The following is a 24,421-nucleotide window of genomic DNA, read 5'->3' as shown; positions in this document are numbered from 1 at the left end:
TCATGTCTCTATTAGAGTGGGGGCAATACATGGGTCAAATAACCAATGGAGTCTTGGCCAAAGTTCATCTTAGAGAAAGTCTGCTAGGTTTTTGGCCCCGCACTTGTTGTTTGCCCAATCCCCAAGTATAAAATTTAAAATCGAGATACTCAGTGGTTGGAATGACAATAATTAAATCTTCCATCTGTGGCGTAAGAGCTATTAGAGTGGAGAAAGCTAAGTAGAAGCCTTTGAGATTGCTTTCTACCCCAGCCAAGATAGTGAACCCAAAACAGTATTGCCTCAGGGAGGATGGAAGAGATTAGAATCACTCTTAAGGATCTTAGAGATGCAGGGGTGGTGTTCTCTGTCATAGCTCAATTTAATTCATAAGTCTGGTCCCTCAGAAATCGAGTAGACTTTTGAGAATGACTACAGACTACTAGAAGCTCGACCAAATAATAACCCCAATTGTAGCTGCTATACTGGATGTGGCATCTTTGTTTGAGTAGATTAATAAATTTTGTGGTATATGGCATGAGGCTTGAAGTAACATGCTTATCTTTTTCTATTACTAGAAAAGAGGATCTGAAATAGCTTGCATTTACATGTAAAAGATAAAAATATGCATTCAAAGTTTTGTTCTAGGTATATGTTAGCTCTCCTACTCCTTGCCGTAATATAGCCAGAAAATATCTGGACCATCTAAACATCCCACAGAGCATCACATTGGTTGATGATGTGCTGGAATAAAGAATAAAGAGGTGATTAGCATGCTGGAGATCTGAGTTAGACATATGTATCCTAGAGGGTAGATGATAAACCCATTGAGGATTCAGAGACCTCACATTTCCATAGTTTGTAGGAGTCCATCAGTCAAGGACGTTTCATCTAAAATGAGAAACAAATTGCTACTTGCATTCACTACCACAAAAAGGCATAACATTTGGTAAGCCTCTTTGTGTTCTGGAGGCAATTCATTTCATACTTAGAAATATTGTTCTAGCTGATATGTTAAATGGTGCAAAAGACTGTTAGCTCATGCGGGGCCTGAGCTAGGAAATGTCTTTCCACTAGATTCAGGCTATAAAGCCAGCAAACATCTTCTTATGGTGTACTATGCAGCAGGCCCTATGATGCTGGATGTATCAGTGATGGGAAAAGATGCCATGTGCATCTTTTATGGCAAGCCCTTTGGGAGAATCATATTGAAGGGCAACTCTATGCCACCTTCAGTGAGGAAACAGCTCCTGACATGTTACTGGATCCTGGTAAACACCCATAAGAGCTGGATTCTGTTGGATGCTCCAAGGCATTTAAGTTGGGGGGAACCAGCAGAAGTCTATTATAATATATGATAAACTTTCATCGAGACTAGAAAGCACAATAAAAATATATGAGCAAGGAGCTTAGATATCCCCCTTCTGTGTCAACAACAGTGGTCGCACCAATCCTCTTCTTTAGCTCATGTCTGTGGCTATATGGGGATGTCTTTTATGACTGCTGAAGGAGGAGGAAAAAGCTGAATCTTGGTTTATGTATGGGCCAAATAATCAATAGAGTTCTCACCAAATAATCAAATATATTGGTTCATTATTTGGGTCAAACCAAAAATGGATGTGGTTGCATTACAAGCTAAACTCAGACAACTGTCCTAATGTCAGAGTTTCTAGTGATGCATCTACTTTGTATAGAAGAAGTATCCTGAAGTGAGAATACATACAAAGTCACGAGTAATTCAAATGGCTTGAATGGCTTCTAAAGGCCTGAGAGATTGCCGACGGGACTGAGGTAGAAGTTGTAGATGCATACAAGGTAGTAGGCACAAAATGAAAAGACCTTTGTATGGCTCGTGAATACTTATAAGAAAGCATAATCATGGAAGAATCATGGAACTACAAACTAGGTAAGAATGACTCAGTAGACATTAGTCTGCCTTTGTCATCAGCCATCACAAAACTGTTGTAATGGGCATGTGACTAGAGAGACCTCCGCAGCAGAGACAAAGGCTTCATATGCACGCAATGGAATGACTTTCACTTGCCAAGGCGAATAATTTAGCTATCACCGAGTCTGAATCTCTGATGTGTCTCCATTCCCTGAAGAGATCAATCAACCACATTGAAAGTTGACCACATTGGGTCTCTTCTGTTCTGGAAGGCCTAGGGGTTTGTTCTCACAGAAATAGATGACTGTTCTGAATATAAGTTTATCTTTATTGCCCTCCAAGTCACCACCATCCAGGAAGTTTCAGAGTGTCTTGTCCACAGGCGTGAAATTTCATAATACATAGAATTCTACCAGTTAACCCACTTCACAGTTAAAGAGGTGCAGGAGCAAGATCACGACCATGAGAACTGTGTGTTGATTCAAATACTACAACATCCTGAAGCTACCAGGTGGAGAGAGTGTTAGAATGGCCTGGTGAATGCAGAGCCGAATCACCTGCTCAGAGGCAATGCTCCGGGGATTTGAAGGTATGTGATGCTATGCCCTTGATCATTCAGAGTCTCCTATATGGCATAATATCGGATGGATAAATTCATGGGTCTGGGAATTTGGTCTCTATCAAGATTAGGAAGCAGAAATTGTACTTACCATCATTCATGATGATCAGCTGGGGGACTTTGTACTTCCTGTTCTTGCAACTCTGAGCTCTCAAAGGTAGAGATCCTGGTCCCTAAATGGAATATACTCTTCCCAGGGGTGCACTCAAGTATGGAGCAAGAAAAGCCACTCATATTCCCGTTTTTATCTTTTCCCATTTTTCTGTGAGAATAGACATAAATGCAAAACTGCCTGGCTAATCATTCAGTCTTAGCAACAGTTAGATCTTCTCTTGTGACATCCTATAAGTCTCTTCCACGTATTAGTTATTTTGCATTAGGAATTATGGGGACCATAGTTATCTGTAAGAAATAAGGGGAGATATTTATTTCATCTTCCTTCTCTGTTCCATGTCATGTCTCTGGATTGTTTCTGTGGCCCCAGAAAGGTGCACGTCAGGAAGCTATGGATCTAACACCTCTGCTTGTGTATAGAAATAGCCCAATTTCTTGAGCAGAAGGCTTGTGGTTTATAGTTTTACAGCTGAAAAAACAGTGCTGGGCACAAAGAAGGTCCTAAGCATATATCTGTTGTATTGATTAAACTAAACTATGTAAGATGGTGTTGCCAAGGAGAGATTGCCTTCAACATTTCAATAAATGGCTCTGAGTCATTGTTTAGTTATTCTTGTTACAAATATGAATTAAATCATGGAGTGATTCAGCATTCTCAGTGAGATTTCTTTCAAATCAAGGATTCAATGGGAAATTATTTTTCAGAGGAAAGAAAGCACTTTAGTTGAGCTTGGGGGCAGCTCCCAAAGTGACATGTGATAGTATATGCTTCCTTGAGTTTTTAAATCTTTATTTCTCTTGAGAAAAAATAATTTGAGCAAAGCTTTAAAAAATACAGCAAGCTCTAGAGAATTATGTGCCTCTTTGAATCCATGAGTTCAAGCTCTTCTGCCTCCGTGGCTTCCATTTGACACCTTCCAAGAAGCACTGGTTTGCGCTGCATTTTCTCACCAGGAAACTCAGCCATCTTAGTTTGGGGGTCATTTGAATCATATGATTAACTTGATTCTTTTTCATTTTCCAAAATATCACAAATAAGTTGTTTTTTTTTTCAGAAAGGAAAAAAAAAATCTGGCTTCAGTTGTTAATTTCCTCTGTTCTGTCAAGATTAGACTAGTAGTTCTGAATAATTCTGGCTCATTTTCTCAAGGGACGAAGCCTGAAATAATCCAGTGTTTATTTTTATACAAATTCTCACAGTACTACAACATTTCAGTAACTTCCTGGGATGTTTCTAGTTTTTCACAGGCCAAGAGGCCATTCTCAGAGGTAGCTCCTTCATGTAAACCTAAAAATGGCACTTTCCCACATTATAGTTTATCAGGAAGTTTAAAGTTCAATAGTCCTCCTCTCTTTTCTTTCTCGTCACTGAGAAAGGAAAAAATAAGGGGCAGTTCCAGCATTTTAGCTCATTCCAGCATGGTCATTCCATTTCAGTATTTTGGAACCTGGGAAAGAGGCAGGGACATTGTAGTATATCTTGGCTGAGAGATGGCTGGACTGGGAAACAGGACACTCTGTCATTCCCTGTGTCACTCTCTGTGTGACCCTGACCTCTTCCCAGCATTCCTGACCCCACCTCTAAGTTGGGGAAAATGATGCTCATCATGTAACCCTCACAGCATTCTCACAAAATCATGAGATACTGTGCTGAAAAAATGGGATTCATGTTTGAAAGGCTGGCCCTATGTTCTGCACAACTGAGTCTCAACCTGCCTTCTTGGATTTGCCCTCCACTGCTCCTTCTCAAGAACCCTTGATTTCAGCCCTGGTGGCAGACTGGTTGTCTCTCTACATAATGCACAATTCTCTATATCTTTCCTCGATGTCTGCTGCTGATGCTTCTCTGCCTTTTTAAGTTCAAATTCAGTTCTTCAGTTCAGCCTCACACTTCCTTCCTCTCAAATCATATGGTTCTTTTCATTTGCTTTTCACTCGCATGCAAATTTCTTGCTCCTGTATCTGTAGAATGTAATGTTTTGGTATCTTCAATCTCTTCTAGTACAGAGTATGTGATAGAACCATTCAAGTATCTAATTGACCAAATGATCTTTACCTCAGCTCCTTAGCATTTCAAGTTGGATTTTAGTGACATCATGACCCTTCATGGACACACACACATGGTTAAAGATGCACACCAAAATGTGGTTATGGTATGTGTATTCACTCATACAAAGTGGAAGATAGAAAAATCTGTTTGAAATATTTAGCCAAGAGTGTTCAATTTGATCCTAGACAAAAACCACTTAGCTGTGTCAGGCCCAGAGCTATATTTAAGTTTATTGTTTCATAAGTTTGGTCTATTTCAGTGTATTGTTCTCTGTACAAGGTCTCCCTGTAACCATGCATTATAATAGACTGTTGCCAGCATTCTCAAAGTTTCAGAGATGGATTGTTGATTACTTGCTTCCTGCCCCAGGGATTCTTGCTGTTAGGATTGTCATTAAACAAAGCAGCCTCCCTGGCATTGTATTCTGACAAACAGTTTTCACCTTTGCAAACTGATTAACGGAATGAGTTTGTTTTGATAATTGATCCTTGACTTGTATTTTAAAGGACAGCAAAATTTTAGAGGACTTCTATATCTGTTATAAATGTTTTTCCTGGAATTTTAAAAATAATTTAGAAACTTTAGTTTAAAAAAAAGAAAAGAACATCAAGAAACAAATTAAGACTGGAGACCATTATTCCAATTATTATGATGTGAATTTACACAGTGACCAGTCCAGCTCCAGACTTTATCTTCTTAGAGTTTTCCCCTACAACCCAAAGTTAATGATGGAATCTTGGGCACAGAGGCAATGGCCCGCATACAGTACAGCACACAGAGCAAATTTTATAGTCTGAAGTATTATTACTATGAACTAGTCTGCATGAAGACCAACATAGGAATCTTTGTTGATTAACTGGGTTACAAAAGTGCTCCATATTGACAACTCTTCTTCATTTCATGCTCCAAGTCAATAACTCTGTCAGTCATGCAGCCGTTGGCAGGTAAGAGGGAAAGTATCTCCCAATAAATCTATTGTAATCATGGGATAATTTGACAGCCATTCCCCTGTTTTCTAGTATTTAATAACATTTTGTTTGTTAGGTTTTTTTTTTTTAAGAGCTTAGGGGAGATTCACGCAAGTATCAACAGATGTCAAAGAGTTTAAAATAAAAAAGAGAAGCTAAAATAAGAGGGAGGATTACAGATAGTAATTTATATACTTAGCCCAGGTAGAGAATTTGGGTCACTAGTCATTTTGGTGCTAATGAAATCTAGTGTTTAGTTGTTATTGGTAAAGAATATTAAATACATATGAGAAGGAGATTTTTAAAAAGCCACTGAGCAGTTAACAATGTGGCATTAGCTTTTATATTAAAAAAGACTGCCTTTTTCCCTCTAAAGTGATTCTTTAGGGATTAGAATCCTATTCAACAGTGGGGGAAAAACATGACTAAACATAGTTGTCAACAGAGTTAAAATGACAAACACTGTACCACACAAAAATTTTATTTTTAGCATTTCTTGAGGTAACAAAAAGAGGAAAAGAAAAGCTTTTTCATCCTTTGCAGTGTAACATTTTTATAGGGGCTAGAAAATACATGATTCTGACATCTTGAACTCTTAAAATTCCCCTAGGAAATGGCCAGAGATGGATTTCGATAGAAACAAATTCCTATTTAAACTCTTTATAAGCTTTTTTTCTTATTATTCAGGTAGTAGCCCTTTAGGCATTGCTGGAGAAAGAAGAGTGAAATAGTGTATGTTCTTAACTGGTTAATGAAAAATTGAGATAAACAGAAGAGTTGCTTAAATATAGATTTTTCTCCTCACATAATTTGTCTCATTAAAATGCTTTTAATATTCTGTATTCTGATTTTCCTTGAAGGAAATATTGTTCTACAAAATTCCAATGAGACATGCTAAAAATAATGTCTGTGACAGAAATGTTAATTTCCTATCTAAATAATTAAATTTAAAACTATTGCATTTTATATTTCAAAAAAGATCATTAGATCCTTTCCCTTAAGGGAAAACTGAGACCCAGAGAACATAAAAAACTTGCCCAAAGTCACAGAGCTAATGATCAATAGTCAGGGTTGGTTGAACCCAAGTTACTTATCTCTACTCTTATTTTCTTTCCACTATGCTGAGCCATCACTGTTACTGTTGGGATGATGTGAAATCCAGGCGAGGGTGGTGGTGTGATGTGTGGTGTCCCTCAGTTCTTCCCTGCTGACACAGCAAAGAATTACAGGTTGGTTAGATTTAGAAAAAGTAAGATTTATGAAAGCACATATTAGAAGGAGACAGGCCATGCTAAGGAAGGCTGCATACGTGTGGAATGTGAAAGGTGAAAAGATTAGACAGAGTAAGCTCTAAAGGAGGAGCGGGTTTTCAGTGAAGAGAGCTGTAACAATGCAGAAGTGTGAAGGTCTGTTTATGTTTGGGCCCTAATGGGAGGTCCTAGATGTGAGGTTACTTTGACTGACAGTTGGCTGCTATATAACACTTTTTTTTTTTTAAATACCTACAGCACCTGGTCTTCTTAGGTGGTCTCCCATCCAAGTACTAACCAGGCCCAACCGTGCTTAGCTTCCAAGATCAGACATCAGGCTTGTTCAGGGTGGCATGGCCATAGACCATAGACCATGGCTCCACCGGGGTGCGAACCCAGGACCTTCTGTGTGTAAAGCAGATATGCTAACTGCTACTGCTATATAACACTTTGTCTACTGCGTAAGTGCTTACCCAGAATTCATCTGTTATAATTAGATTCATAAACTTCCAGGCATAGTCTTGATTATAATGATGGTATAATGAGGCTGAGGCTGTGGGCAGGTTAGGGTAGTACTTTCTGCGCATGAGTTTGTGGCTGGTTTAGACAGCAGCTTTTATGGCCTTTGTGTTCTAGGATTTAGGGTAATTTATAACCCTAAAAGGGAGGTGTTTCAGTAAGGTCCTAAAGGAAGGTCTTCAAGGGAAGTTTCTATGGTTATAGAGCTGGGACTTCACTCCTGTGCTCATGCCTAACTACCTAACATCACCACTTACTCAAAAGTCTGCCTTTCTTCTTTCTGTTGCAAGAGGGAAGTCTTGCTGAAGTCTGCATACAGGACATGCAGTGCAATAACTTGATAGAATGTTAGCTTCCATGTGAGTATCCAGGAGGTTATATTTAGGTTGTGGCACAATTCTGATTTTTATTTAGCAGATTTTTATTCTATGTGGTTGCAATATTATATATGGACTGGAAAATGCATGATTATAAGTTTTTGTTGTTCTGGGGAATCCCAAAACATAACTGACTTTATATAAATTATAAAATAAACAAAAGTTTTCTTTTGAAACTTCAATTTTTTCGCTTAGTGTCATTCCTTTCACCATCTTTGTAATGTCTTTCATCTGGAATCTACTACTCTATTATTTTCATTTGATCATGTCACTCTAAAGCCTAAATAATATCAATCATGAATTTGAATAATATTCTACATCTACTTAAAGTATTTGTATTTTGACATTTTCATTGTAGAATAAAAGGCCATATATCTAATTATAAAAATGAATTTAGGCACTGATTATGAGGTTAAAAATAAAGTTTTATTTATGGGTAGAATTTATTCTGTTCCCTTGAAATCATGCAACACGTGTAGTTGTTTACTCAATTATCCTCTCACCTTAAGACTTCTTTTTGGCATTTGCTTCTTAGAACAATAACCATTGGCCCTCTATCTTGTATCAGAATTTGAAAGAGTCATTAGCATGATTTTCATTATATTCAGTTAAATTAATGAACATTTATTAATCTACTCTGTATAGGTAGAGCACTTAATACTATGAGGGAAGGAAAGAGGAGTAGGATGTTGGACTCTCTTGAAAGATCTGGAATATTCTGCAGTGTATTTTTGGGTAAAATTGTGGCTTGAACACCAAATTTTCTAATTTTTTTTGTCTTCATAGCCCAAAACATAGATTCTAGGTTCTTTTCTACCAATTCCATGTAGCTATTACCAACTGATCCAAGTTTGTATTGTATTTGAAACCTATTTGTCATCTCTATTGGACCACATAGTGTAGCGGTTTTCAACTTTTTGGGACTCAGGGGCTTTTAATAGTCTTAAAAATTATTGAGGACCAAAAGACTTTTTGTTTTTGTGAATAATATATTTCAGCATATACCATATGAGAAATTAAAAGAGAGTTTAAAACTGTTCATTAATTCATTTGAATATAACATCAACGTCATTACTTTATATAAAGTATGTTATGTAAAGTAATAACATAATTCTATGAAAAAATACATTTTTCAAAACACACATATTTAATGAGAATGGCATTATTTTATCTATTTGTAATATCTCTAGTGTCTGGCTTAATAAAAATATAACTGCTTCTGCATTCAGTCTGTTGTTAAATAATATGCTTATATTATATAAATAATATAAAGAAAATCTAGTTTAATGCACATGTATAATTAGAAAAAGGAGGACATTTTAATAGCATTTTCAGGTAATTATGACTATTTTTATTTGCTACTACATCTAAATTCAGCAAGTGATAATAATTTCTTAAAGATTATTTACAGTGTATAACCTAAAACCATGCCAAGAACTTTTACACTTACTACTAAAATCCATTGGACTATCTTATAATTTAAATTTATCTTTTACCCATGTATGTTTTTGTAACATTATTGTTGATGATTTTGAAAATAATGGCTTATTATGCTATGCATATCTACCAAAGGTTGACAGATTTATTATACAATATCAATAAAACACATTCATTAATGATATCATTAAGTCATCAGAAAGTCTTTAACTCTTGGAAAGCTGTCATGATGAGAGATACAAATTTTCCAAAATTCTAAGCTGTGCTTCAAAGCTTACATTTTACCTGTGGCAAAAAAATATTGTTTAGATAGTTTTCTCTGAAGTGACAGATATTTTTATCGTTTCCAAGACAATGTCTGCAAATAAGCAAATCTGAATAAACAAAGTTAATTCTTTCAAGTAAAAAAAATTGTGTTCGATGAGGAAAAGTGGCTAGTTCAGTAGGAATGTAAACAATCACATAGTGCTTTGTATGGAGACAACCATTATCCTTCAATATGCAGAAAGGTTTAAGGTGTGCTTTCCATTTTGTTACGTAGAATATTTAAAAGATGTGTACTAAAACTTAAAATTTGATGAAACTAGCTTTTGACTTTTCTTAATGTGGCAGTGACGAATACAATGACTACTAGTACAGTTTGGTGCCACTGCCTTGATTCACTCAAAGATTTCAGTAGTTTTTTTCCAACATTTTTGTATTAATAGTGCAAATGTTAATAAAGTTAATTTTAAAAAATTTTAAGATTATTAGAAAACTAATAATTAGCTTTTGGACCCTGACAGAGATAGGGATCTTCTGAACTCCTTGGGCCATACTTTGGCAACTGTTGCTAAAGTGAAGAGAACTCTGTATTAGAATACAATCTTAGAATCTGCTACTTATTAGCTGTTGTAATTATGGAAAAAAATGTTTGCTTTTCTGGGCCTCAGTTATTTACAAAATGAGAGGAAGTGGAAATCTCTAGCTCTTAAGTTCTATTCTTTTCTAATTTTCTTTTGTTTGCATCTATATTGCCACCACATGGCAGGGCAGAGCAATTCTAATTCCTGGAAACAGTCATTTGCCCACTGACCAAGCTACAATTTGTGTCAAGTAAAAAAACTAAGAATGTTAAATTTAAATATATTTTTTTTACTGGTGTGCTGTTTGGGGATAGGAAGGCCATTTCTTTATATTTCTTTATAGTTATTTAAAAAAAAATTTTGAAATAATTCTCAGGCTTTTTACTTTTCTGTGATTATAATTTTATGCTTTTATATTTTTGTATTAATTATTTGTATAAGAACCTCAGGCCTGCTATCAATAATCACTGCTACTGTTTTTTGAGCAATGTGTTAGGTACTATGGTGGCTACTGTGTGTTCATTATCTTATTTATTTAATATTCTGAAGCAATCAATAAAATACTCAATTCTACAAGATTCTCCCTGAAATTAATGAAAGCAAATTACTAATCATGGGATGAGATATAACTTATTTTATGAAACTGTAAAACACGAATCTTTTACATGCACAATTCTAACATGCAATAGGTGATATTATATTGAAGGATTAATTTTCTTATCTATCTTTTGTGACTACAATGTTTAGAAATATTTGTGATACATACACAAATACATATGTAAAACATATAAACATAAATGTGTTTTAAGAAAATGCCATCAAGATCTTTGCAAGATAAACAGTAGTAAGTGGATAGTTCAGGTAGATAAAAGCCAAAATATTGTTCATGAAAGAATCATGAACAAATTTAGAAGTAATTTAAAAAACAGAAGTGTACTGTACTGCCAGTGAATGCAGTTGTGTTTATTGTAGAGCATGATCTTTTTCTTAGTCCCTCAGGAAACTGACATCTGTATTTGATTTAATGAACTTCTGTTCATAACCCATGCAAAAGAAAAGACTGTAGTGCATCTATGAGCATACCCAGCTTTTCAATTTTGGTTCCCAGAACTCGAAGCAAGCACTCTGGGAAAAAAAACTCATAAGTTTCTACATGTTTTGACAGACCAAGTCACTTAAAGTTTGCTCCCCTTTGAATCTACATTTATCTTTAGATTGATGAAAATATGTTTTTGTCATATTTTATTATTATTATTTTAAGCAAAGATCAGAATCAGTATGATCTTGCATTAAAATATGTCATGCAAACCTGTTAAGTCCTGTTCCCCCTCCCTCCTTTTTATTTTTGGCCTAAATTCTGAATAAAAATTTAGAAAGAACATAATGACTGCAGTAGTGTATCAAGAAATCAAATAAAGTGTGATTAGATCAAAATCAATCTCATGCAAATACCTGCTATTGAGTTTTACCCTTCTACCTGTAAGGGATAGCTAATGCACTGTTAAAAAGCTCTTTAGCAGGAGCATTTGAAAATGTAGTTTTGTGCTGATGCTAAACTTTAATAACTAAGGTTTTTTTTCCATGTTTTTTAAAAGCCTGACAATAATGGCTCCATAATTACTGAACTAATGTTATCAATTCCAACAGATATCACATTTATTAAACAGAAAATGCTATGTTGCTCTTCATCAGTTAGAAATGTGTGTAATTGAAATATGAAAATGAAGTCTGTTGGAGTATGTGATTCATCATAAATTCTGCAAGCCCTACACTAACTCTCCTTTTCCTAATTAAACTGTCAAATTGAAATCTTATAATTAATGCAACCACATGCCTTACACTAGGTTTTCCACCCTCATGTAAAGCTCAATTCAGCAGAAACTTTGCAAGAGCCTTCTCTAGGAAGAACGCAATTCTTTGCTCTTCTGATCTTTTGAGCAGAAATCCTGGTCCCCTTGTCCCCCCACAGAATATTGTGTAGCACTAGGTTTCTGTTCTCTGCATGGTTAGCAGTGGAGTGGGCTGATGGGTATGTCAGATTGCTGGTAATCCCTGCTCTGAGTTTTTCCTGGTGAGTCAGTAGAGAGGAAGTTGAGAGCAGGAATGATTCCTTCCAGCAATGTGTATTTCTACCACGACTAGGCTTTTATCTTTTGTGGCTAAAATTTAGAGACTGAGGTGAATTCTTTCCTGGTTAGAGCTTTGAGAACATAGAGTTTCACCTTTGTTTTGTAATACCTGATGGCGAAAGTGATTGACAGGAAGTTATTTTATACTCAGGGTATAAACATAGACAGGGTAAGTAACTCTTACACTGGACAGAGTATCTGTACTGAATTCTTCTCTGGTGAGGACGTATTTTAGTGATAGCTTACTTAGAACTTATTTCTGCATATCTCTGTTCAGTCCCTTCGATGGTAAAAATACTTCATTTCTTATGTTAGCTCTGATTCATTGGTAGTTGCTGCCTGGGTTATCATCTTAAGAAGGATTGTGTATTTATCTCCAGCACAGCTGGGCAGTAGCGCTGGGATAGATTAGCAATGTCTGACACGGTGAGGCAATAGGTAAGCGCAGCTAAGTGATGCTTAGTTCCATCCCTGGGATTGGCAAGTCCTTATAGATGCCTTTGTCAAATGCGTTTTTATCATCTGTGATGTCTCTAGTCTCTTAGTTTTTTTCAGATTCCATCTCTGGTCAAACTTGAACTTGTCTTAGAAACAGATTCTCTATTTAGTTTTTGAATTTAATAGTCACATACTTCTGATCACCTGGATTTGTCTTTTTCTCATTTTCTATAAAACAATATGTTACTCACTGATCTCAGCTTCTGCAGAGATACAGTGCTCCTCATTCTTTGGTTCTGTTGCATCCATAAGCCTAGTTACATTTTTAAAAATATCTACTTCTTAAATTTATAAATATACTCATTATTCCAATCTAAATAAGATAGCTAGTATACTACTTGTTGGTATATTCAAGGGAGGCAGAAAAGGTGGGGCATTTCTGAAGAGTCACAAAGTATCTACGTCACAGTTCACCTCAGTCTCTCTCTATTAGGGATCATGTGAATGTCTAGAACTATGCAATATGCTAGCAAGTGGGACTGACTAGAGGCAATCCAGTGAAAAGAGGCTTTCTCTTTTTATTCTATAAATGTTTTACACAGGCCTATATTCCTTTTGTAATTTTTTCAACAATGAATTTTGTAAATATCATACCATTACATGCACAAATGTATATATCCTGCATGTCAGCTAGGATGTCTGTATTCCTTATAATCGAGACAAGATATTCTTGAACCTCTGTTATTTGGCTTATAGAAAGGGCATGTCACTGCTAAGATTTCTGAGAATTACTGATAGGTGCATATTTTCATGGCTCCGGATCCCTTGCTCCTTTTGCTTTTTTTCTCATTTCTTTTTATCTTCTAGCGGTTTCTTTCTTATTTCTGCCCTGGCTCCAATCCTAGCATGAAGCTCGGACCCTTTCCTTAATTTGCACACACATACACACACACATGCAAGCACACACACACACACAAAGTTTTTGTATAGAGATGTTTTTGAAAGTTTGAGAAGGTGGAGTATTTGACACCACGGCCGCATAAGCAATTTAAAATGAAATTACTATAATTCCTAGGAGTCCATTGGCCATATTGGCCAATGTTGCTCTGCCTTTCTATTTTTTCTCTTCCAGTAGTAAATGTTTTACTCCCCGGAGGGAAAATAAATTCTGTGATTTTATTATATAGAAACTGAAACTGAGAGTTGAGTTTTTGTTTGCCTGTGAAAAGCTACAGTACCGTACTTTGTTGCCAGGCCTCTGCTGAACAATGGGTTTCATTTCCATCTCTGGGTTTCATCCTTTCTTTCGTTCACACAGTATAGAGATTATATTTAGCTAGACCTAGGCTTTGGTTTGGGGTTTTATATTGATATTTATTAATGTGCACATATATGTATTTGTAAAACATATACAAATAAATACAGGCTTTCTGTGTGTATGTGGGGGTATATTTTCTTTAGCCATTCACATTCGCATTCACATAGTTTCACTACTAGCAACAATGATGTATACACATGTTACTGTGTAGTTTTCTTGGTGGATAGATGCCTATAAGTACAATTAAATTTTCGATAGATAATATTATTCAGATTTCCAAAACAGATGTTTCAAATTATAATCCAATAATCTAATGTACGAAAATCTCCACTTCCCAGAGCATTGCCAACCATCGATATTTTCAAATTAAAACATTTTTTGTTAATCCACTAAGGGAAAAATGGTATCATTATTTTTCTCACTGTTTTGTGAAAATGAGTTATGTGCTAAGAATGTCAGCTGATTTTTATGCATTTAACATTGCAAATATTTTCTTCAAAAATTCACATTTTTTATATTGTTTAAAGTGTATTTTACATTCCAGAAATTTTAGATTTCATTTAGATACAAGGGGAAATAGTCTACCACTAATTTTCTTGGAGATTTCAGATATGACTGCAAAAGCCCTCTTCACTTTCTACTACTTTATTCTAATTCTTTTATAAATTAGTTTCATAAGTGTGGATTTTTAATCCTTATCAAATTTACTTTTGTGGATGGCGTGAGGTAGGAATCTAACTTTATTTTTTTTCTAAATAAATGGTCAGTTATCTGAAAACCATTTACTAAGGAACCATTTATTAAAACTGATTTGAAATGCCATGTTTTCCATATGTTGAATAGCCATATATATGAGGATTAATTTCTGTATTCTATTCTGTAGCTTTTAAAATATTTTGATATTTTATGGCTGGTGCCTCTCATTATATTTCTTTTTCAACTACTTTCATGCTGTTTTCCAAATCACTATCATGTATCCAGTGATTTTCTTTTTGGGCACCTTGGCTGTTTTCAACTACCCATTCTCTGCCACACAGGTTTGGCTCAGGCTATGTCTACAAATACGTAATGTTGCATTTTCTCTCCAAATTTCATGAAGAGATGAAAAGAAGAAACTTCCATCATTTTAAACTTGTGGTAAATCTTTTTACCTCTGAACAAATGCCATTTCCTTTGCATACATTTTCATTAAAAGCATATTAAACAAATAGTATTCTCGTTAGAAAACAGGAGTTTATATGCTTGTGCAAGGACATAATGGTAGCCTGTTTTTTCTTTCTTTCAGTTTTCTTAAAATGAAAGTAATGCATGTCATTTTCAAAAAGTGCGTGTATGCAAAAAATTAAATTAATGTACAAACCCATCACGTAGTGATAACTATTATAAACTTTTTGATGCATAAATTTTCCTCTTCTATATATGTTTATACACATTTTAATATTATTTTGCAAAAATGAGCCCATAATGTACATATTATTTACTGCTTTTTCACTTAATATATTGTGAACAGTTTAATGAAATTAACAATTCCTTTCAAACATTATATTGATGCCCTCGTATTGATGTGTCATGATTGGTTTAACCACTTCACTATGTGGGGATTTATAATTTGTTTTCATTTAGTTTTAATACGATAAAATACACTTCAATAAACAACTTTTAGCTAAAGTTTGTGTGCATTTATGATTATGTCCTTTGTGAATTCATTAGCAGAATTGTTAGAGCAAACACGTACATTAAAAAAATTGTTATATTTTGCCATATTATCCTCAAGAAACCACAACTAAGGTGACATTTATATCTCTACACAGAAAAAGCAATGTTCTTTAGTTCCTGTGTGTGCAAGAGGATAGACTTCATATGACTATAATCCCAACTAGGCTTCTTAGAGAGAGCGCAGAGAAGGTATGCTGAAAATAGAACTAAAAACTGTGGACATTTCTGCAGTTCACACTCTTCGAACTGTTCTGTCTCAGCATGGTAGTCTGTCCAATATTTAAGTGGAGTGACATAAAAATACTTGTTGGTTGGTGGCCAATTTTGGATAATGTTAGATGGGAAGTGATTCTCAAAGGAGAGATTATGGGAGGAAAAAAGGAATAATCATTTTCTCATGAGACTCAGGAAAATGCTAATGCTCTCTGATAAATGAAAATGCTATCCATGTATATTCTGCTGGAATAAGTTGGAATAGACTAGAAACAGACCATGAGTTATTATCTGTTTCTAGTCTATTCCAACTTATTCCAGCAGAGTGATTCAGAATATAGTGAATGTAGTCAGAGAAGGTGTGTTCTAGGCTTGGCTCTGCCATTTACTGTCTGTATCAACTTGAACAAATGATTTTCACTTTTCTGAGTCTCAGTTTCTTTAGCTAGTTCTCAGATTTAACCCATTTCCCATTTGCTCTGAGAATACTTGACAGTGGCACTTGTGGCTGCAGCATTTATCCCAAGATAACTCGTGGATTACAGTCCTAACCTCACTCCCAAAGTTTGCCACAAAATATCTCACTTTTATTATTATTTTTCTCATTGTTCTAGTATAGTGATAGTCTTTGGAAACAAATTACATCATTGTATTTATAGCATTCTGTTCTTAGTAGTGGTATTTCCAGTTACAAAATATAGTAATTCTTGATCACTGAAAATGTTAAATCCTAGAAAACATATCATTCCAATTGTGATGTTAACATCGTTCTCGAACAGTTGATAGCAGAAGATTCATTTGATGAATCCGATTTATGTATTCATTTCTGTTACATTAAGATTAGAAACAAGTTGTTTAGAAGTAACTCTAAGAACAGGTTTTATATTTTATTTTCACATTGAAAACCAGTCAGATTTGCTTTAGCCTCAAGGAGTGTGTTTATGTAAAATTAACAGTGGCAGTGAGCTGCACTTTTTTTTTTTTCATTGGGAAATGAGTTAAGTGAGGTAATTCATGTAAGCTCTTTGGATAGTGCTTGGCAAATAATAAATGTTCAGTAACTGTTAATATCGTTATTAACTAATGATGGAGTGGAAAAACAGATTTTCTGGTGTCACAGAGTAGATAGGAACAATACCTCTTCCACTACTAGTGGTTTTAAGTTTTACTGGACATTTTTCTTCTCCTCTTCTTCCTTTGGCATCTGCTGAGTAAACCAAGTAAGAGGATAGGAGGGAGAAAGAGAAATCAGCTATGACAGAATTATGATATAGTCAGCTTTTTATTTGGAAGGTAAACTGCTTATATGGACAGACAGGTAGAGAATATTAGCTGGATGCAGAGGAGTAGAAAAGAATGAAGAATGTATTTATATACACTTGTATTAATTTGAACTATTTTATGTAAATGTATCAATTTGTGTTAATCTTGTATTGCTCACTATTCCTTAGCCAATGGAGCCCATCTGAGAAATCCAACTATGTTTAGTTCTTATTTGAGTTATTGTCCATGTATTCGAAATTGATATTTTCAACTCTGTACTGTCAGAATTTTGATGCCCATTCCACTCTCATTTTTACTAGCCTATTCTTTTGAGGCCAAGAGAGTCTTAGGTTCACCCTAATTATTTCCAGTTTTAATTTAAATCTGTTTTCTTTTTTTTTCTCTCTTCATGGACAGATAAAAGCTTGACATTTTCATGATAAGAATGTATTCATATATGTGAAAACAATAATTAACTAATCTGTCAGGTCTCTATATGGTAGACTAAAAATCTTGATCCCTTTAACCTTTCCTTTCTGTTCATTTGTGAAAGAATTGTCTTAAAGTGCTTTCAGACTTTGTATCTTCCTCTTTACTTGAACTTTCATCTCTTGAACTTAGCATTTTGGTCAAAAAGGGTGTAATTTTCTTACTCTAGGCCACGATATGATTTAATTATAATAAAGTTTAACAATAATGTAATGATTACAGACATCAACACAAACTCAAGGATATCTCTTTAACATTAACAATTGGTCATTTATTTAATACACAGTTATTATCTACTATGTGCCAGGCTAGGTGCTAGGCAGATAATGTTAACTATGACATAATAGTCTGTACTTCACGTAGTTTACATTCTAGTGGACAAAAGACAATAAACAGAAACAAGTAAGATACATAATATAACTTGAGGATAAGGATAAGTGACCTAAAAAAATAAAGCAGGATATGATGATAAAAAATGGAGGAAGTTTAGGGACTATTTTTACAAGGGTGGTCACATAAGAAATGATATTTTATAGAGAGCAAAATTATGTTAAGGAGCTGACCATATAAAGATCTGGGGGAGAGCATTTCAGCCGTAAGAAAGAAGTGAAATGCTCAGAGGTGGAAGAGCTTCACATGACGCAGGCCAGTGGGACTTTCAATGGGAATGAGGTAGACAGTGGTGCCCTCCGAGTTCAGATAGGTTACTGGGACCAGGTCAGAGGGCATCTAGAAGATGATAATACTGAGTTTGGATTTTACTCCAGGTGTGATCAGAAGCCACTGCACATAATTGTTGGACAGCGTTGCGACACAATGTTTTAAGAAATCACCGCTGTGTGTGGAAATAGACTATTGGAAGAAATAGCAGAAGTAGAGAAGTGTGTTGACAACATAGTTTCTCTTATGCTTCATAAATAGCTTTTCAGTTAGTATGTCTTTTTTTCCCTTTACCTCAGAACATAAAGAGTCTAAAAGAGGATACCTTTAGAATGCTGTGTTGTTGCAGGTCTTAAATAGTGACATAAAGTGTCAGCACAGAGCATTCTCATTGGTCAGGTATAAGTTTCATTGCAAGGTCCAGGGAAGCTTGGCCTTACGGATAAGCTTCAAAGTGGTCATAGAACTCATTTATTTTTTCTGAGAGATAATTTCATTTATCCTGTGCTCAAAGAGTATTGAAAACTAGAGTAGATATGGAGTGAAATAAAATCATTGAAAGGTGAAAATAAAATAATTGAAAGGTGAAGGAAGAAGTCATAAGCAAAATAAATAAATATGTTGATGATGCAATTTGCAATTTATTAAAATATGATAGATTTAAGTTTGATACGTTTGTTCTTTGCAAATTTAGGTTCTTAAATTTAGGTTTCTTCTTATATAGAGGCAATGGTTCTTGAACCTGTACCCAAGTCTAGTATTCTTTAATCTTTTATTTTCAGCCTTCCACTGAAACAAACAAACAAACCCTGAAATAACGGCTTAAATTATTATTGTTATTGTTAGTATTAAAGTATTATTGTTAGTATTTTAAGAATATTAAATCTACAATTTTTATCACAAATATGCTCACTATTTTATATACATCAAAGTGAAATTAACTACCCTTAGACAGCTTAGAAATCTAACCCCATATAATATTTTTCTCCTATGGTCAGGCACTGAGCTCAAAAACTGATTTACAAATGTGTTTTTGGATTTCAAGCTACTTGCAAAGATGAAGACTGACCGTATTGTGTGCACTACACATAGGAAACTTGAAGTACAGAAAAAGAATTGAGTGGAGTTGATCAGGAGCAATGAAGTATATAATGCATGTTTTTAGTAAGAAATGGTTAATGTTTCCTCTGCTTTCACTTGAAGCTGACTCATCTGCTGCTTGATATTTACTGGGACTAGAGGAGCTTTTTTTAAAACCTTTTGAGCAAGTTGGCTCTGTATACAATTATGCCCTAAAATGGAGCCCTTAAGCTGTGTTTTGAGGGGTAAAAATAATCACAGCAGAACAAAAGTGATTCACCTCTCACTTTGCCAGAGAAAAGCAGACAAAAAGAAAGAGAGAATGAAAACATATTTTGACCATTGAGAGACAGGCTTGTTGGAAGCAGCACATTCAGTCTCAAGATGTTTGTGTGCCCCTTTGCTTCTTCACTACACATCAATCTTGTTAGCATGTATCCAGGAACCTGTCTATGTATTTTTCTTTAATGATTTACTTTTCATCTCTTAAGAAAAGGAAGTCCATATTTTCCTCAGTTCTGGCCATTGGTGGAAGTCACTTCACCATCCTGAGCGATGGAAGTTTCTTCCTTGGCAATGTAGCGTCCAGATTCCACAAGGCTTTTACCTCCCTGGACAGAGGGACGTTGTTGCTGAGTAGGCCCTACTGTACATATTGCTACAATTACACTGGATTAAATGGCAGTGTAATCGCATAATAAGTTTACTTGGCTGAGGAACAAAATGCAACTTGTAGAGAACTGTGATTTCCCAAAGGCCTAACAAAGCAGAGAAAGCATTTGAATAGTGGAAACAGAAGCGAGGAGTGTTTTATTGCACAATCCTTGGGGTAGTTATAACTCGCTGATAAATAAAAGTGTTTTGAATTATACTCTTCATCAGGAAGCTGCTGCTACCCATTTTGAAGTTTGATTTAAGTTATTCTTTCATTTGTTACTAAATGGTAATAGACCAACTTCTTATTGCTATAACTTTTAAAAATAAACATCCCCTTTCCATATGTCTATTGGTCATCTATATGTCTTCTTTGGAGAAATGTCTATTCAGGTCCCCCGCCCATTTTTTAATTTGATTGTTTGTTTTTGGTGTTGAGTTGTATAAGTTCTTTATAAATTTTGGATATTAGCCCCTTGTTGGATATACACTGGCGAATATCTTCTCCCATTCAGATGGTTGTCTTTTCATTTTGTCGATGGTTTCTTTTGCCGTGCAAAAACTTTTCAGTCTGATGTAGTCCCATTTGTTTATTATTTCTTTTGTTTCCCCTGCCTGAGGAGATATATCAGAAAAAATATTACTAAGAGTGATATCAGAGAAGTTTACTGCTTATGTTTTCTTCTAGTAGTTTTATGATTTGGGATCTTACATTTAAGTCTTTAATCCATTTTGAGTTTATTCTTATATTTGGTGTAAAAAGTGGTCTTGTTTCATTTTTTTGTGTGTATCTGTTCAGTTTTCTCAACACCATTTGTTGAATAGACTGTCTTTACCCCATTGTATATTCTTGCTTCCTTTGTCAGAGATTAAATGACCATATAGGCATGGGTTTATTTCTAGGCTATTTTTTTCCATTGATCAATGTGTTTGTTTTTATGCCAGTAGCATGCTCTTTTGATTACTATAGCCTTGTAGTTATCTGGTAGCATGATACCTCTAACTTTATTATTTATTATTTCTCAAGATTGCTGTGGTTATTTGGGGTCTTTTGTGGTTCCATATAAATTTTAGGATTATTTGCTAAGTGCCCATCAGTAGGCAATTGGATAAAGAAAATGTGGACATATATGGAATATTACTCAGCCATAAAAAGAATGAAATCTTACCATTTGCGACAACATGGACCTAGAGAGTATTATGCTAAGTGACATAAATCAGACATAGAAAGACAAATACCATACAATCTCACTTATGTGTAGAATCTAAAGAACAAAACAAACAAACAAACAAAACAGAAACATTTATAGTTACAGAGAACAAACTGATAGTTGCCAGATAGGATGGGGGTTGGAGGGCTGGGTGAAAGCGGTGAACATATTAAAAAGTACAAATCGGTAATTACAAAATTGTCATGGGGATGTAAAGTACAGCATAGGGAATGTAGTCAATAATATTGTAATAACTAAGCATAGTGCCAGGTGAGGCTAATTGGGGGATCACTTCATAAATTATGTAAATGTGTAACTACTATGCTGTTCACTTGAAACTAACATAAAATAATTTAATATTGACTATAATTGAAAAACAAACAAACGAACATCCCTTTGCAGGCCTTGCATTGTTTTCTGCCTTTTTTTCCTTTCTAGTTCTTTCTTTCTTTCTTTTTCTTTCTTTCTTTCTTTCTTTCTTTCTTTCTTTCTTTCTTTCTTTCTTTCTTTCTTTCTTTCTTTCTTTCACTGAAGAAATGATTTAAATTTTTTTACAACAATCACAATGCAGGTACAAATTGAATAACTTTCATAAAATAATGTTAGTTACACCTAAAAGATACCAACTATAGTTACGTTGTCTTTGGAGTGTTTTAGAAGCCAGCTGTGTGCACATACTCTGTCTCTCACCCCTGAGCAGTGGGCAGTAAGCAATGTGCTCAGTGCACAGAACTCCTCAATGCCAGTTGCTAACATCAAAGTGTACACCAAAAAATTGAGGGGGTAGAGTGTGGTATCAAGTAGATACCAAATCCTTATCCAATATGTACTTTACATAAGTAGATAATTTCTCCCCTAAGAATTATTAGGAATAATATTTGAGAGTTGGAGATTATTTTTCATCATTGGGTTCTGATTTAGGAGCTTTGTTGAGGAAGCTCTGGAATAGCCAGAGATGAGATTTTTAGCTTTGATTTCTGACAATAGTTAACCATGGAGAAATGTATTCAATTTATATGGTCTTATCATATATTCTCTTTTCCATGGCTTAGGAAAAATGCAGATCTTATTTCTTTAATATTAACTGTATTAATTCTGGTTATCATTACCTGGGATCACTGTCTTTTGCTTAAATGAAAATCTGCTGTTTCATAGAGAAATGTTTCTTTATTAGAAACTATACTAACTTTAAAGAAACTATACTAATAAAGAAACTCAAAAAATTAGCTTGCTATGACAGTTTTTTTGACAAATATATTTTTCATAAACCTTGTCCAAATATCTGTTGTAATAGGAAGAAAGATTCTAAGGAAAAGAGTTGATATCTTCTCTTCAAAAGTTTTTCTATGCTGATAAAATAACTTTTATTTTCTTTGAAAATCCATGCTTTTACACAATTAGCAGTTTCAGAATTAATCTTTGTTTTTCATTTTCTGTAAGTCAAAACACCATATGAGGTGAGCTTTTGCAGGAAAAGAAAATAAAAGGAAGGAAACAAAAAGACAATAATTTTCTCCTTCAGCACATTCTCTTTTTACTTAAACATTTGTGGAAATGAGAATGTGTCTGTGTTTGGAGCATCAAGCTTCAGTTATTATGGCTTTATGCTGTAAGAACCTGCTCCAAAACCTGCTCTCTGTGTAGCAGCTCAGATGGAAAGACCAAAAGTGTGTAATTCTGCTGGCTCAGCTGCAGGACAACACCATGGAAGACTTCAGACTAAGAGTTATCATGCCAACCTCAGGGATCACCAGGCTTCCAAAGACCAATTGCTATGATTCTGTGTTAAAATTTAAATAACGTTTTGGATGTGCCACAAAATGTCTCCTCTATCTGCCTCTTTCCCTCTTCCTTTTTTTTCTTATATGCACCCACACACTTTTTACCTTTCTTATGAAGTATTATCTTCTAGAAAGAGAATAGGAAATTGTTCAAGATACATTTTAACATTCTGTGAACAGCAAGCAACTTGGACTTAGGGGATACTCACCTTACTGATTCTGTAATCTATAAGTCAGATCTAGATACGTGATAAAGACATCTCCGGCTATATGTTTATAGACAAATTTCTATCAACCAGAGTTCTCTTTCCTTGAAATATAATAGGCAAACATTTTTTATTCCGGTAAATATGTTCGACACTTTAATTTAGAGAGTTTCATGTAGGAGGAGTTGCTGCTGTTATATCAGGTCATTGTATCTCCTCAAGTATCAGGATGATGACAGCCTTAAGGTCCACATGAGCTCGGCCCTGCTTACATTTGTGTGCATGTCTAGTGGTCCTCATAAACATAGCATGTCTTAAAGAGAACTAATTCGCCACTTTCTCGCCTCAGTTAGTTTTCTTCATTCTGCCCTATCTCAGAAAATAGCACCACTGTTTGCCATCTTTCATTTTTGCCTTTTCCTCAACGCTCATATATAATACATTGGCATGTCTCTTTGATTCTATCTAAAATGGGAATTTAAATGTGACGACCTTTCTTTATTTCCATTACCATGACCCTGGTCCAAGCCTCTGTCATCTCTCTCCTAGACAAGAAGAGGCTTTTAACAAGTATCCTTGTTGTTGTTGTTTTTTTTTTAACTTGCAGTTCCCTTATTTAACTTTCTTCAGAGACAGATCAAGCCATTTTCCATCCAATGACCTCTCATTACTCCTAAGATAAAACCAGCTCTTCCCCGTAGCCTTCTAAGTCCTGCATCATCTAGCTCTTTCCTGTCTTTCCTGCGCATGTTCCTCTAACATACCAAGGTCATGTCAGTGTTTGACAGCATTGTCTTCTCTTCCTGGAATACTCCTTCCTAGCTCTTCGTGTGGCTGGCTCATGTGGCTGGCTCCTTCTTTCATCATTTGTGAATTACTTTAAAAGCTACTCCTTAGAGATCATTTCATGCTACCTATCTAAAACTCCATCCAAAGGGCTCCACTTAAAGTCCTTCTCTCAGTGTCAATCTCGATCACTTCGCTCTGTTTTCTTTCCTGTATAACTCTTATACAATTTATTGTTATGTGTTACTTATTGATGACCTCCCCACTATGAAGTAAGCTTCATAAGAACAAAGACTTTGCCTTTCACCATTGAATATCCAGTGCTGTGAACAGCGTCTGGCACAAAGCAGATGCTCACTAAATATTTGTTGAATCAATGTTGCTATAATGAATAAAATTTCATATTTTGGGATATAACGATGAAATTTATA

The 24,421-nt window shown here is 35.0% G+C and overlaps 1 long non-coding RNA gene and 1 pseudogene across 1 annotated transcript in view; one reads left to right on the top strand and one right to left on the bottom strand.

The window, feature by feature from the left end:
* The window catches only part of LOC120612518 (uncharacterized), a 534,137-nt gene that overhangs the window by 278,905 nt on the left and 230,811 nt on the right, over positions 1 to 24,421 (top strand). The window lies entirely within an intron of this gene.
* On the bottom strand, positions 7,118 to 7,233 carry LOC120612650 (uncharacterized; annotated as a pseudogene).

Source organism: Pteropus medius, unplaced genomic scaffold, assembly GCF_902729225.1.
Source record: "Pteropus medius unplaced genomic scaffold, Ma_sr-lr_union100, whole genome shotgun sequence".
NCBI classification, from domain to species: Eukaryota; Metazoa; Chordata; class Mammalia; order Chiroptera; family Pteropodidae; genus Pteropus; species Pteropus medius.
Note: the sequence above shows the minus strand (reverse complement) of the source record. Positions and strands in the feature narration are given on the sequence as shown.